Source organism: Lepisma saccharinum, chromosome 21 (assembly GCF_977018435.1).
Source record: "Lepisma saccharinum chromosome 21, izLepSacc3.1, whole genome shotgun sequence".
NCBI lineage: Eukaryota > Metazoa > Arthropoda > Insecta > Zygentoma > Lepismatidae > Lepisma > Lepisma saccharinum.
In genome coordinates, this window is record NC_139249.1 from 60,296,206 (window position 1) to 60,313,017 (window position 16,812).

The 16,812-nt window shown below is 37.4% G+C and overlaps 1 long non-coding RNA gene and 1 other non-coding gene across 2 annotated transcripts; both read right to left on the reverse strand.

Moving 5' to 3' along the window:
* Positions 1-807: 807 nt before the first annotated feature.
* Positions 808-4,539, reverse strand: LOC146004246 (uncharacterized). Its single transcript, XR_014443904.1, has 3 exons — positions 4,437-4,539; positions 3,581-3,719; positions 808-996 (listed from the first exon to the last, which is right to left on the reverse strand). It is a non-coding gene; the product is annotated as an uncharacterized LOC146004246 (long non-coding RNA).
* A 3,168-nt stretch (positions 4,540-7,707) lies between these two features.
* Positions 7,708-7,782, reverse strand: TRNAT-UGU (transfer RNA threonine (anticodon UGU)). The gene has a single exon. It is a non-coding gene; the product is annotated as a tRNA-Thr (tRNA).
* Positions 7,783-16,812: the final 9,030 nt, after the last annotated feature.

Consider the following 16,812-nt stretch of genomic DNA (forward strand, 5'->3'; position numbering starts at 1 on the left):
AAAACCCAAGACAGTAAGAACATGGTAATACATTACTTGGAGAATCATTCAGTACTGATTTCCTTACTGGTTTGATATTTCCTAGGTTGCAGTTAAGGTAGTTGCCTTTTTTTCTTAAAACTGTGATTAGATGTTTCCGTTCTTTACTTTTTAATGGTTTTGACAAAATTCTTTGATCTTCAATTTCACATTTGTGATTTCTTGCAATGTGTCTGGCAAATTGTGTGACTAATGTTTCGCAAAAGAAGCAAAAATCTCTCTCTCTCTTTCGGGTTTTCTTTTCTACAAAGGTATTATGCATTTCAATTGAACCTGAATTTTCATGAACTGGAGTGATAGAATTTTCATGGATGTTGTTGTCCTCACTGCCTGTCTGAGGTGATGGAAGTGAACATGGTGATACTTCGTCTTGTAGTCCATGAAGATTTTTGTCCAAAGTTGGGTTCTCTGAGTCTGTGCTACTCTGAGGCACGTAGTCTGGATCTTTTACACTATCATGAACAGTTGAACAAGATGAAGATTCAAAATCATCATCAGTTTGAGTTTTCAAACAACCTAAACTCTGTGGTTGAAAATTTGTGAAATGATCCCCTGCGACATTATTTATGCATGAATCTGCTGTGTTACACACATCACCCAAATCATATTGCTGCACTGTCATCATGTTATCACTCAAATTAAGTCCTTTCACACACATGAGGAAATTGCTTTGCATGGAATGGGAATCTGTGAATGGATCATGAAGCAAATATTGCTTGCATTCGTCACCACTGTACACTGTCGAGGAAGGTGAAAGTGGAACAACTTCTTCAATTTTCACTTTTGGATCACTGTGTAATAATAGTCCATAACCTCCAGCATCTTCTAAAACTTGGCATATTGTCTCTGAACATGTTACGTTACTATTTACACTCCATGACATGGGTTCGGAAACCGTATGAGGTTTATTTTCACAGGACCTTGTTTCACTGTTGCTCACATCCAGCATTTGGTAAACTAAAAATAAATACATGAGAAAAAAATAGTAAATACTATCTTAAATATCTTTAAGTGAACTACAGTGAATGACCATTACAGTTATCATAAAACTGTATTCATGAAATTTAAGCAGATTTATTAATAGGCACTATTTTGGGTGCATTCCGAAAGTCTTAACGAAACAAACGCATCCAATGAAAATAACTGGGCTTGTGAATCTGTTGAAACCTGTTATTTTACAGACTTATGGGACACTCTAGGCAAAAGCGCAGGTGCAGCGTTTTGTTTAGAAAAAGTTTCCACATGGCGTCTAGCGGAAGGAATATCCTTATTGCAAAAATAAACTCTACTGTGGGCACTGTTACTCACTTTACTCACATTCTAAGAACTGTTATAGTCATACTCATTTTGTGCATGTTGCTTCATATCGCTATCTGTTAAAATTATAATACATTTTCCGAACTAGTGCAATTTGAATCCAACAGCACGTACGTTGTCTGGAAGCAGCAACTATTCTCACCGAACAAACGAGCCTCCTGATCCATGCGTTTGGTGAATCTCATTCTTGCATGAAACACACGGAATGAGACTTTTGGAACAGCATAATGAAACTCACGGAAAAACTTATGTGACAGCCAGTTACCATAACTCATTTAATGTGTTAAACTCGTGTGACTTTCGGAACAGACCTTTTGTTATTTTGTTTATGAATAAAAACATATAATTCATATCTCATGTTTTGTACATGTTTATATTCACTGTTTGTTTTTCAAAGGCAATCAGATTGCAATCACTTTGTCATATACATTAATTAACGATGTGAATGAACTATTCACATTTTACTATGCATTGAGGAAAGAAATCTAAATTTCAGTTTGTGATGTACAAATTGCCATAAATAATAATAATTTTAAGTCCAGTGCATTTCAGGCAGGGCTGAAGCACAATAGCTTCCCTTAAATGAATAATTGGTGTGACATACATAATAGCTGATTTGGGGGGAGTTCATCTGTGCTTAAAATATCTGATGGTAAAATCTTGTATTTTTTTTAACTCCAGAGAAATTGTACACATGCTTGAATACTTCTATTGCCATTATTATATGTATGTTTGAGAGCAAATGCATATAACCTACATCTCACAATGTTTGCAAGATGATGGTCGGGTGGAGCATTAACAACCAAGCAAAATGCATTACAAAAAGTATTGCTAATGCAAGAGAGAAACATTGCTCAGTGGTTCTCACAATTTAGAATATTAATATTGTCGAACATTAGAAATTCCTCAGAATTAATGAAATGGTACAAATAATTTAACTGATATTGTGTCAATTTATAATATAAAGTTTTGGAGTCAGAAATAGTTTTGTTGCAATATCCAGAACTGTGGACGTACAGTATTTCGAAACCACATAATTCATTTTATTTTTTATTCAAATGTGTATCTTAATAAATATATTTTGACACTACTACGTAAGTACAGTGTTGGCAATAACTATTGAATTTGCATTATATTACGTACTGAGACATTGTACCATTATGAAGACCTAAAGACTCAATCCCATCCCTCCCTCCCTCCCAGTTGGCTTGTACAAGTGTAGTTAAAGTAGCAATCGAATAATACATAACAATTTGTTTGAGGTAGTACATATCATCTTATCTGGATTTTTTTTTAAAGAGGACATTATAATATTTTTTCATAGCAACATTCGAATATTATCCACAAAATGTTGTTTTCGGCTCCTCACTCTCCTTTCCTCAAGGTTCTCATTTGAAAATAATAGTAATGGCAGCAGTAATGAAACTTCTGAGAGTGCCATGAAGATTTGTACTGGTGTTCTTTTTTTCAAAACACACAAATTACACATGAACTCACAATGAATTACAATTTCTAGGAACAACCATCTGATTTGTCTGCATTGATTACTTCATGAAATACCAAATGCAAGTATACAGAAAGAGAGCTGTTTTTTTAAAAAAATAAATAAATAAATGTTCATGTTTTGAACTACATCATAACGTTTTTTGTATGTACACACATTCAAGCGCCTGTTCACTAGGCAAGAATGCAATTCAACATCAACAGCATATTTTCGTGAGTAGTTTGGGTTTCATATATACAAGAAAATGAATTAGTCTGATCACTTAAATTTTAGTCTGCCATACAGAAGTAATTTTGGACTGAACCTACAGTTTAACACAGAATCCAAATCTCAGGACCATTTCGCACATAGGAGCAGCTTAGTTTAAGTTTCAGCCTGACAGGCAATGTGCTAACAATTATAGCAATGTGATCCTCAAAAGTGCATATCATATAGTAGCATGTAATCAAAATATTATGCAAATCCAAAATTTTCAGACTTGGTAAAAATTAACTTCTTTAGCCTTCTTGGACCTGGATAGCAAAGTAATACAGAGTCCTTATTGTGATTTCACAAATGTCAGTTATTTAGCAAATAATCTTGAACTCTATATTTATGGGATGGCATTCTGGCCCCCAAAGTTAAGCTTAAAGTAAGATTCTGCCCCTTTAAAATTAGGCCCCAAGTTACGTCCATGTAAACAATCGTATAAACAAAGCCTACAGAAACAAAGAAACTTACAATTTTGCAAAACGCAGCTTCTTTCCTCTTCTGACAGTCCTTTTGTGCTTTCATATTTTGGTTTCCATCCAGTTAGGGTGTCTTTTCCACCACCTCTACTCTTCCGAACCATTTGTAAGATCTTTTTCGCTCTCGACGCCTGGAAATAATAATAAAGTTTTTAATGGTATGTTGTTAAAGGTGTGCATGCTTCTACTGTAACACGCTATTCAATAATTTATTAGGGATCCCTGGTTCGAATTCTGGCCTGGGCATGAGTGTTCTCTGTGAATGTCCCTTCATAAATGTCATCACTCCGTCACTCATTCTCATCGTCGCGATTAGTCAAAAGTTTTGAAATGGTACAAAAACTCATTTACATTGATTGGAAATATATTGTAACGGCATGGGAGAGATTCATATCGCAAATATAACATGTTACAAGATAATAAAAAATTGAATTAAAAACATTTATGACAAATTTAATGTAAATCATTGCCACTTCTATTTTTACAGTACTTCGCCATCCTAATACTATGTATCTGAAACTCTGGTCTTAGAGATTCCGGGGTTAAAAAAAAAAAAAAAAAAAAAAAAAAAGATGTTTGCAATCTGCGCATGAAATCATTGATTTGATTTAATTTTAAACGTTGAACATACAAAAGTCCGATCTCACTGCAGTAGATTTAAATTAAAATCTCCACAATCTTACGCTAATAATTTCGGCCTCCCCCTCCTCTCCCCACACACATACACACAAAGTAACACCGATTTTAGCTTGATAACCTCATATTTTGCCTGAATTGAGAATATTCTAGTTACTTACGTACGTGCAATAGTATGCTATTTAAATAAAGTTACTGAAACTTCAACTTACCATAGTTTTATTTGAGTTTGTACTTCTTCGTTTTCCTTTTGCAGCTAGCGCATGTCGGAACGTTGCAAGCAAGACAAAGCATTCACATTAAATATCACTCCTGCTTCTTCGCGTTGGTGGACCGTGTGCTCGGTAGTCTGAAAGAAATGTATACGAACGCTCACGTGGTTTATCCAATGCTACCAACTTCGTTTTCGGTTGCCACTTTAATGAAACTATGAACAAAGTGTATAAAATCAACATATACTGCGACCGACTGTCGCGCTCCAAGCGGAGGAACCGTGAAATAAAAAAATATACACGCGGTTTCATCCTTTTTTAGTCCCGCAGTCATCATGTGGCATATCGTTGGAAAGCTTGTGTCTTGCACTTTCCGAAACTGTTATGGTGCTGCACTTATCTTAATTGTTAAGCTTGGTATACTTGATTTGGCTCACTTTCCTTTTTTTGCAAAACCATTTTCTACACGGAAAACGGTAGGTGGTACAGACAAATGTTTCATATGACAATCGTATTTTTTCCCCGCCTTTCCGAATCTGCATTCCAAACATACCCTTCCCATTTGAAAATCGCACGAACGGGGCATGTGCCACCCACTAAAATCACAAAGGGTGGCTTTCGGGCTGTTGCAAATACTTTCTACGGATTCTTTGTGCCCAACTTAGTGGTGCATGTTTTTGTTTCAACTTGATACGATCTCCCGTTCTCGAGAAAAGGGTAGTGTCTGGGTCGCTCTGAAACACCCTGTATATGCAGGGTGTCGCAAAACTCTTCCAACAACGCTTGGGAGCTGGTAGATATAATAAAAACAAGTAACTTTTCCCTATAAAGTTTACCTCGAAAGCGCTTAGTTTCTGCGCTATAAGCGCTTAAAATCTATCCTGTACGTATGCAACCCAACACAGCAAACACTTGCTCTGACATAACTACCAGGGGCGCGTGGCAGGGTTGCTACTAGCATTCCTCGTTAAAAGAGACGACTTGAAAACAACAACTTGGCAGTCTTTCCTGAGCAAAATCCAAAACATTAATGGTACTTGCGATGTTGTGAGAAGCATTGACAGTAGGCCTATTTATAAACTGACCAAGACAAAAAATGGGCAGACTGAAATTCAAGATTACTCATTCTAAAATATCTCCATAATTGATTGATTGATTTGGTTTATTTTAATTCGCTTTTCTGCCACCTTTGGCTAATCGCGAAGATGAGGATGATATGATGAAATAACAAATCACACCAATGTCTAGGCCAGGATTTAAACCCGAGACATCTGATGCCGTAGCGAGCTGTGCTAACCACATCACCACGGAGTATTTTGTGTATATCAACAATTGCAAGGGACACGTGAGATAGGGGAAATCCAACGTCATCCACAATACGAAGAAACCACAGCGCCCGCATAAGAAACACAGAGAAAAGCGTTATACGGCCAAGGTCACAAATAGCCAACATACAATACTTATTTAAGAAAACAGTGGCAACCTATAAATTTTAGCGACAACTGATATGCATGTAACAAAAAATATGTGTTTTAAAAGTGGGTTTCAAGAAAATTCCAACTATTATTTGCAATACTAGGAACATGCGAATTAAAAACTCTCATTCTCTCTCCCTCTCTCCCTCTCTTTCCACTCAAACTGGTTCATCTTGAATGCTCTATTAAAGAGATTGTAAATTAATATTTCATTGAGTTCGGTGCATACTGCCTGTATAATTTTGCTCCGCACTTCACGATATCGTTTGATATTGGTACATACATCAAGAGAAATCCTCGTAATTTACACTATTTTCATGTGTGGGAATTTGTTTTCTAATTTTGTGTATTTGTTTCGCATTCTTATCATCGAACGTGAAAAAAAATCTAAAGGGAACCATTGAGTGCACGTCATAAATTGTACACATCTATCATTCATTGTAGTAACTTGATATTAAGATTAAAATGTAAGAGTAACATTTTCGGAAGACACCAAAATGTCAACTTTAAGTTCACCCTGGAAACAAGGTTTTGTAGCAAACGAGCAAGATTCTGACTTCTAGAATTTCCAAGATAATTCTTGTGATTTTCTATTCTTCTTATTGTACGTCATTTTTCTGCAATTTCAGGCAAATAGTAAATACGACCCAGTGACACCTTTGTCCAGGTCGGAACTCGTGCCCGGAACATTTGGTAGAGTGTTCATGTGTTGATCACTAAACGTACTCAGTCACCGAAGTGGCTCAAGAATATTCACCTGCCGGAGATTTTTGTTTCTTTTCAGTATAGAGGTTTGCCTGCTTTTTATAACGAACTCGATTCGCAATAGCGCTAGTTCACAATTTTCTAATAAATAAATTGTAATAATACTACAGTCTGTGTGTTCGAAACGAGGCAGCAAACACAGCATGTTTATATTTGTTCGTTCGTGGATTTACCCTAACTCACGTGTCCCTTGCAATGGTTGATATACACAAAATACTCCGTGGTGATGTGGTTAGCACAGCTCGCTACGGCGTCAGGTGTCTCGGGTTTAAATCCTGGCCCAGACATTGGTGTGATTTGTTATTTCATCATATATCCTCATCTTCGCGATTAGCCAAAGGTGGCAGAAAAGCGAATTAAAATAAACCAAATCAATTATGGAGATATTTTAGAATGAGTAATCTTGAATTTCAGGCCTACTGTCAATGCTTCTCACAACATCGCAAGTACCATTAATGTTTTGGATTTTGCTCAGGTAAGACTGCCAAGTTGTTGTTTTCAAGTCGTCTCTCTTAACGAGGTGGCCTCCCCCATGGCGCAGTGGTAGCATCATTGCCTTGTAATCAAGGGGTCCCGGGTTCGAAACCCGGTGGAGGCACAAGTGCTTCGGATCCCACTTTAAACTGTAGGTCCAGTCCCGATTAGCCATACTGTGCATAAAGTGGACTTAAAACACCAAATCAAACCAAACCAATCTCTTAACGAGGAATGCTAGTGGCAACCCTGCCACGCGCCCCTGGTAGTTATGTCAGAGCAAGCGTTTGCTTTGTTGGGTTGCATACGTACAGGATAGATTTTAAGCGCTTATAGCGCAGAAACTAAGCGCTTTCGAGGTAAACTTTATAGGGAAAAGTTACTTGTTTTTATGATATCTACCAGCACCCAAGCGTTGTTGAAAGAGTTTTGCGACACCCTGTATATACAGAGTGTATCATAAGTGATGGTTTGATTTGGTGTTTTAAGTCCACTTTATGCACAGTAAGGCTAATCGGGACTGGACCTACAGTTTAAAGTAGGATCCGAACCACTTGTGCCTCCACCGGGTATCGAACCCGGGACCCCTTGATTACAAGTCAATGACGCTACCACTGCGCCATGGGGGAGGCCCAAGTGATGGTTCTAAATGAAACCAGAGATACATCTCATCAAACCCAGACGAAAGTTCCTCTTACACTTTTCCGAGAGATGCTCAGTGTCGGAGTTAGACATCACCGAAAGTGTGGGAAAATACAGTTTAAACATCTGTACCACGAGTACTATGGCAGTTAGAAAGGCGGTTCCAAAGAAATCATAAAGGAATCTTATGCGCTCTACCAGAAACACACCATGGGAGATCTGTGGGACCTATGCGGAAAGGACTCCCCATAGGAAATTGGGTTCCTCGTAGAAAGAATACGTGAAAAGGGTATCTGAGGAAGCAAGTGGACGTCAATTACATGATATCCAGATACCATTCACAAATATGGGAACACGATAAACGAAACCGGGATAATTTTAGCATGGTTGCGTTCCCGGAGGTGCAATGGTCATAGCAACACCGACAGTAAATGCAAGAAAAATGTTCGTTGGCTGACGAATGTCGTGGGAAAACAGTGTTTGGCTGTGGTTGGTAGTTTGTAAAAGATGGAAAGAGTTTGATGTCTGAAGGGAGTCGACGAGGGCCTATGAAAAATCCTGCATGCCCCCTTTGTGACGGAAGAAACACCTGTACAAAGAAGATAATACGTAAGATGAATTTTGTTTTCCTTTGGTCACGGGAGTTGAACCCTCAACCTACTGAATGTAAGCCGAACACATTACCACTTGGGCCCTGTGACACAGTGTGTTGTGGTGTGAATGCAGGATGGAGGCACAATACCTACGTACATACGTACGTACGTATTGTTAATCGAAACCAAGGATGGTACCAAGCCCGAGACCAGTCTCAGTCTTGTCTCGAATTCAATACCGAGACGAGAACAGGACAGCATATCTGCAGACGAGACGAGAACGAGACCACCACCCTCGAGACGAGACGAGAACGAGACCACCACCCTCGAGACGTGTTCGAGACGCGACCAAGAACAAGACGGCCACCTAGTACACGAGAAGAGACGGACAACGAGATCACCCTTTTGAACTCGAGATGAGACCGAGACCAATGAAAGTCTCGTCTCGTCTCGTCTCGATACCATCCCTAATCAAAACGTACATGACGTTATTGGAAATCACTGTACTTGATACTGTAGATACCTTTGAATCACATAAAAGGTACGACGTGTTCTACTTAATACAAAATTTGACATTTTTTGTTGTTGCAAATTTCAATAAATAAAAATTGGTTTTGTCAGTATATGGTAATAATTGTCTTATAATGTGGAAATAATTTTTCTGTCTGAACTGAAAATTTAATTGTATGTGCAAGTGAAATTCTTTCCTTGTTTCTATTATAACCTTATATTAGGAGAATATTAGTTTTTGCATTGCACTCAGTGTATCAGAATGGTAGTGTTCAAACTTTTTCATCACGAGGAGGGAGACATGTTGGTCCATTACATTCATCAAAATTACTGATGTTCAGTAACATACACAATAACCAATTATTATTAATTCTCTTCATGGTCTCTGTAAGGGGGTTAGGGGGCATGCCTCTCCTACTCTCCGGGCATTCAGAAACTTGTTATTACAGAACTTTTATATTCAGTTAAATTGGTGTGCTTGTTTTTCATCAATTTCATGAATTTATCATTCATCTCTATTGTAGCAATTTTTAGAGAAGAAATTACGAGAAGTGAACGAACTTACAAAAAATGTTCATTCTATCTGCATTACGTTATTCAATGGGAAATGTACCGATGCATATGCACAGTTTTGAGTGATTTTTTTTAGTTTCTTGATAGAGGCTCTTTAATGTGAAATGTAGCCACACAAAGAGTGTGAACTACAATATCTCAGTTTTCGTTCATTTTCCAAAGGAAAATAAACAATTTTTAATATAACATGACAAGCAGTCAAAAGAACGTAAAATTATTCATGCTTAATTTTATTATTTGTGTTATTAATGTATTTTTATTCTTCATGCACACATCTTCCCCCACATTCCAGGACAATTGGACTGGACCAAAGAGGGTTGGTAACGTTAGACCCTTCTAGTTTGATTCATTTTTTGACTCACTTTGCATTGATATGTGTACTTTGTTACAAAGTGCAACACTGTGTGTTGCCTACCTTGTTGATTGTTGTCACGTAGTTGTATTTTGTGTTTCCACTACATCCTGAATGCTGCAAAAATGATGTGTCCTTGGAGCGGTGTACATTGCTGTGTATGGTTACATGGTGCGTGATAACTAGGGCTCGGATTTTTATGACATATCATATTTTCCCAGGGGTTGGTTTTCTGTTTGTTAAGTTAGTTTAAGCACGTTTCTTGGTGTTTTGAAATCAATAACACTGTTTTTTTTGGTCGTATAAATGCATATTTCTACTATATTTCATTTTTGGTTTAGGGTACATTATGGCCCAAAAGTGTGGAATAAAAGCATATTTTTATGTTCAACACACAGTACTTCCATTGTTTAAAAAGAAATTCCTGGCTTGTTTCGCAAATTTATCTAAACGGCAGATTTTTTTTCAGTTTGTTTTATACCTTGGTTGGAAAATAACCAACGGTGTATTTTTCCTGGATGTGCTTTAAAAAAGTAAACAGTGAAACTGTTTTTCAATCATTCTTTTCCTTGTCTGCAATCGGCTTAAAGATTGTTAGGCTATTGTTAATTCCCTATCGTTAGCTGTTCTGCCCCTCCCCTCCCCTTCTATACAGACAACCAGACAGCATTGGAAGCGTATATTATTTTCAGTGAGGGAGCGTAGGAGCGTATCAGTGCCAAGGAAGCTGAGAAAAGAATCCTGTCGTTTAGAGTTTGAAGCTTCCAGTTCGCAGTCCATCCAAAGACCATCTTTGCTCCAGAAAGTAGGGGAACGAATTTTGTAGGTAACGCATACGTTGTTATAATTTCAAGATGCCGAAAGTGGAGTGCCCAGAGAGTGTGAAATTAAATTTTTTTGTGAGAGAGTTCGGTGAAAAGTTTTTCAGTACTGATGGCCGAATGTTATTTCGTAAATTGTGTTTCATATATTTTTTAAATGTCAGTCATTTTAAATTTTACATATATCCTATTTGTCATATTTTCAGTTTCTAAGGTCATATTTTGCTAATTTTAAGGGCATAAATGCATGCATATTACAGAAGTTTTTAAGTCCTAAAAATCCGAACCCTAGTGATAACCAATCAAATGAAGGTTGAAAGTCATTTGTTGAATATTTGGAGCTTGAATACCATTATTCTTGCGCACAGCATCTACTTGGTTGATCACATTTTACTTGCACCAGCCTGACATGGGATACACCTGCATTACACCTAGTGTTGAAAAGTGCAGTGAACTAAATTAGGCCTATATCTTGATGGATGTAAACTTAGGAAATTGCAATGTTGCCATATTTCTCACTACTTGTGTTGCTGATTTCGTCGTTGAGAGAAATTCTAAAAAAACAGCTTCGTACGAATGGAATTATCTCAATAACAGGGTGCGTCTTATACATGCGTGCAGCCTATACATGCCAAAATGCAGTAGTTGTGCTTCATTTGGTGCAGTTTGGAAAGACTGTGTCGGTGTTTTTTTGTAAGAAATAAATGAATGAATTATATTTGGGGGCTGCTTTAGTACATGTGGCCATTTTGCATCTTCAGAGCACATAGAGGAAAAATGCCCCTATCTAAAATCTCTACCTGAAAGTTAGAAATGGTGTGTAAAAATCTCGAGAAAGGTAAAATGTGCAAAGTTGTAAAGAGACTTACATGAACATACACAACACGATTAAAATGTAAGGAAACTAAAATTTTCTTCATGGCTTATGTTTCTCAAGAATCTAAAAACATTATTTAAACACTTATCATCTTCCGATGAGGATTTGGAAAGATTAAAACTTTTTCTGACAATATTACGTTCACTACATTCAACAAGGATGTGCTGAACACTTAAAACTTCATTTCATACACGGCTCAGTGGAGGATCCACTTCTTGCAGCAAATGGCAATGTGTCCTATGTGAAACCAAGTTAAAATGATTTCTCGGCAGGAGGGACAGTATGGGGAACACCATGTGCTAATGGTGGACTTGATAGCACGAAGCTTGTTCCACATTGTCTCATCCGATCTTCCAGCCACATATGTTGAAGGGAGGAATGAAATGCATTCTTCAGTTCACTGGCTAGCAAAAGGTGAACCAGGACATCGCCATCTACAGCAGTAGCAGCAGAATCATTTCTGTTGATGCTCATGTGTTTTTTTGTAACGCAACAGAAACAAATATTAGGATTTTTTTTTAAATGTTCAAGAAACAAAACCAACAAGTTATGTAGTTGGTTAATTGGATTACAACTTACCTAAATGTGCGATTGTACTTAATCATTTATTTATGTGATTTTTTCTGCATACACCACAACTTTATAAATTATGCATAAGAAAGTCATATAGAATTCTAAAATGTAAGAGTAGATATAAGTGAAGTTCAATGAAGATTTCTCCTAAAGCACTTCCAGTGGTCATATGGGAATGAAAGTACACATCTTTACATGTGACATGTTACAATACAATTTGTAGCCATGAACTAATACATGTTTTTGTTTTGTGGCTGTAAAACTGTAGAAAGGTGTGAGGATGGAGCCAGTGGAGTAGAGAAGTTATCAGGTTCTTGTTCCTGAAACACAACACCCAAACAAATTTTCCAGGACATGACGATGATGTATGTCCCAGATGTTACATCCCATGAAGTCCACCAGGCCTCCCTGATGATGCAGTGGTAGCGTTGTTGCCTTGCATTCAAGGGGTCCCAGGTTCGATACCCGGAGGAGGCACATAGTGGTTTGGATCCCACTTTAAACTGTAGGTCGAGTCCCAATTAGCCTTACTGTGCATGAAGTGGACTTTAAACACCAACTCAAATCTTAAAAGCACTGGCATAGGCAATTACAATGTGAGGTCGGACATTGATGGAAAAGGCCCTCCTACTGCCGGTCGACTGCAGTAGCCATTGATGGAGACAGCACCAACAAAGTTGAGGCTTCACTTACAGAAGGTTGCCATATATACTCCACTGTCAAGGTGATGCTCACCAGTGGCGCAGGAATGGTGGTATACAGGGGACATTGTACCCCCAAATTTTGGAAGGGGGTACTGTACCCCCATAAATCGAGTTGTACCCCCCTTTGGTAATTTGACAGCAGACGGAAGGTGCTACTGTTAAAATAACCTATTTTCAATTCACCAAATAAAAAAAGTGTATATTGTTTATAACTTATGAGCATTATCTTTCTTACCATAGAAATTCAATCCATTGCAAACTTATTCTACTACATTGTGCTTTCTACTAGTTAGTTCATTGACCTGTGTTCTTGGAAACCTCTTGGAAACCTTTCACATGTGTGTGGAACTATGGAACCATATTTGCTCTCAGAAAATCACACTGCAGACGAATGCTCCTTTGCATAAGGGGAATATACTTTGCTAAAGAAGTGGTCGCATCGATTCGAAGATAAGATACAAATCTTCATCAGAAGAGTATATGACTGACTCCGTTTTCTTTTGAATGTTTAAAATGTAATTTTCCGAAACTAAATATTTCCACGAACGAGACGAGACACAACAGACCAACTTGGGGGGTACAATGTACTCCTGTACCTCACCCACATTTTTCATAACTTTGTAAGATGGTGTACAGAAAACTATACTTAAACCCATATATAGTCCCGATTAGCCTATTTGAGCATGAAGTGAATCTGGAATAAGTTTTAATAACTTCACAGTGGAAACCGAAACAAAAATAAGCACAAACAAGAACGAAAAGGACCTCACCACACAGGAGACGAGATGAGGCTGTGACAATTCTCGACTCATCGCATTGCGATATCATTCCTAGGTGAAATTAAATTTTTCCTAGACATTTAAACAGGATGCAATTTGCGATTTATCAGGGGGGACTTATTTTTGCCTATGTAATAGGGTATACTTATAATTGGACATTAATTGCTTATAATCTAATTGTGATATCGAATGCAACACAAACACAATGCCATTTTAAGTTAAACCCTAAAGTCAATTAAGTTAAACCCTAAAGTCAAACTGTAAGAAAATTACATTAGTCAGATGAATGAAAGACATAAATGAGATTCGCTGCAGGTTGGTATATTTTGGATTAGATGGATTCACAATTTGCTTAGTTCTATAAGAAGGGTCTGCACTGTGGCATACAACAAAGGGAGAAGTTTGTGACTTGATAACAACTATCTAGAGAAGAATTAAAAAGTGTAAGCCAGGTAAGTGGGCCAGGAGAAATCTTTATTGAACACCCGTCGTATTACTTGCTGAAACTTCTAAGTGAAAGATCATGGGATCATATATTTCTGTCTTTATTAGTTCAACGATGAAAAATCATTTGTTACTATTTCAATGCATAACTTGCATGAGATTGGAGCTTGAAGCAAACCATTACTGTTTAGTTGTCTGATTACTGGAGTCACTCGTTCAATAATATTACTTCCATTGCTCTTTTTTATCATCCAATACATTGAATTCTCAGGTGTGTAATGACTTTCCTTGAAACTGAAATTCCACTTCAAAGTCTGGAATGATAAAGGTAATTCATTTTCAGTGCAAAAAATGTTGTTTACTGACATATAAGTTGAAGCTGCACTCATGCTACTAGTTGAGAACTATTGCTATTGATCAGTTTTAAACTACTGTAATCATGTCCTTTGCATTGTTGTGTAGTGGAAAAATCTGTCAATGGGTCAGAGATAAACCAGTCATTCTTGTCTTCAATAACCTAATTTTCCCACCTCATATAATAATTCCTATGGTAACGCAAGAATCATAATATATGTTGTGTGTAAAAATATGATGTTTATATTTCTTTTGAAAATGGTATGGCTTTGTAGTTAAATAAGAAGTAATCTTTGCCAGCCCCTGTGGCGGAGTGGTTAGCACATCCCACTATGATGCTAGGGGTCTTGGATTCGAATCCTGGCATGGGTGTTTGTGAATGTCCATTCATCAATTTCATCATGTCATCATTCATTCCCATCTTCGCAAATAAGCCAAACATGGCACAAAAAGCGAAGTAAAATAAACTAAATCAAATCAAATCAAGGAAGTAATCTTGAGCAACTTTAACAAGTTATTAATATCAAATGGTTTTGCTTTCCTCCTCTTGTGTTTATCCTAGAAACATTAATGCACTATCAGCCATTCCAACATAACTAGCATTGTATGTATCATTTTCTTTAACCCTTTAACGCCCATGATCCTCATTTGTGGATCACTCATATATTGCTACACTGAGAATAATGTATTGACAATTTTTATCTTCTGCACACATGGACATCATTGAAGGTTTTTCTTGCATAACAAACAAAAAAACAGTTAACACAGAAATTTTAAATATATTTATAGATACAGTTATGTTCAAAAATGAAATATTTTCAATAGTCAATTTTTCTCATTTTAACAATATTTTTTAAATGTAGTTGTATAAAGTTTTGGATTTGGATTTTTTTATCATAGCATGTTTATTCTTTCTATATATCACCTTCATCAAGATCTTCATGTATGAGACGCAAAAACATCGCCTATATTTCATCGACAGTACAAAATATCAACAGCACAAAACATCGACAGTACAAAAAACATCGACACAAAAACATCGACGCCAGAAACATCGACGGCAAAAACCGACAGCAAAAACATCGACACCAAAAACTTCGATGGCAAAAACATCGCCACCAAAAACATCGACACCAAAAGGTTCGACGGCAAAAACATCGGCGGCAAAAACCGACAGCAAAAACATCGACGGCAAAAATATCTACACCAAAAACATCGACGCCAAAAACATCGACACCAAAAACTTTGGCGGCAAAAACATCGACGACAAAAACATCAATGGTAAAAATATCGACACCAAAAACATCGACGCCAAAAACATTCGACGCCAAAAACATCGACGGCAAAAACATCGACGCCAGAAACATCGACACGAAAAACATCGATGGCAAAAACATCGACGCCAGAAACATCGACACGAAAAACATCGATGGCAAGACCATCGACGCCACAATCATCGCTATTTTTTTTTGTCATTAAAACTGTTAATTTATAATGGAGTCATGTTTTATTATTATTGGAGGAAGGCAGAAAGTAGGAGGAGGAGAGTAGAAAGATGGGGGTGAGTAATAGGGTGGAAAGTAGAGGGGCGTTATAACTCCAACTCGCCCAGGTGAAACTTATATCTTGATTCGCTCCATGAATAGCATTTAGTGTTGTGATAATAGCATCATGAAGCTACAGCTCTTCTTTGTTTCGACCAAACATGCCTACATTGGTCGATCTTGTTTTAGATTTCTTATCAGCCATGGTTGTTGCACAAGGCCGGTATTTTCATTGATTCGATAATTTCGCGCTGCACGCTCACCTTCCGACAAAACAATATTATTATTAGCACCTGATTCTTGCCCCAAAGCTCAAACAATGGAATCGTAACCAATGCAAAGTGCCATGTTTCCTTCTGGTTTCTAGCAAGCTGCTTTTAACTTCATAGACGGGATAGTTGTATGCTCGTTTATTGTGGATGTGGAACAAATGTTCCTTTATGACTATTCTACGAAACCGACTGAGGCCCCTTTGCTTTACCTCCCCCGCCCACCTTCACACAGCAGACCCCTTGTGACAGCAACTGGACAGAAGCTTTCAAAACATCGTCTCTCACAAACATCAGGGTTTATCCGCATCTGATATGAATTCTGCCAGTCACACCAGAAGGGTTTCTAGAATTTTTGTCATAAATGTAGATTGTGCATGAAGTGTTTTTAACAAACAACGTGTTTTATTTTTTAAAATACACAGCTTTATATGAACTTAAGAAAATAAGGAGAATAATTTAAGGAATTCCGTCCATTGGAATTTATTTAGCTGTAATTTTTTGCTACTAGTTTGTGTTAGACATAAATATACAGGTTGTCGCCATACACAAAGGTGGATCTAGAACTTCTTTCTGAAATGATGTCCTCCTGCATCCACATATTTATAGGATCAGTCCACATCAGTT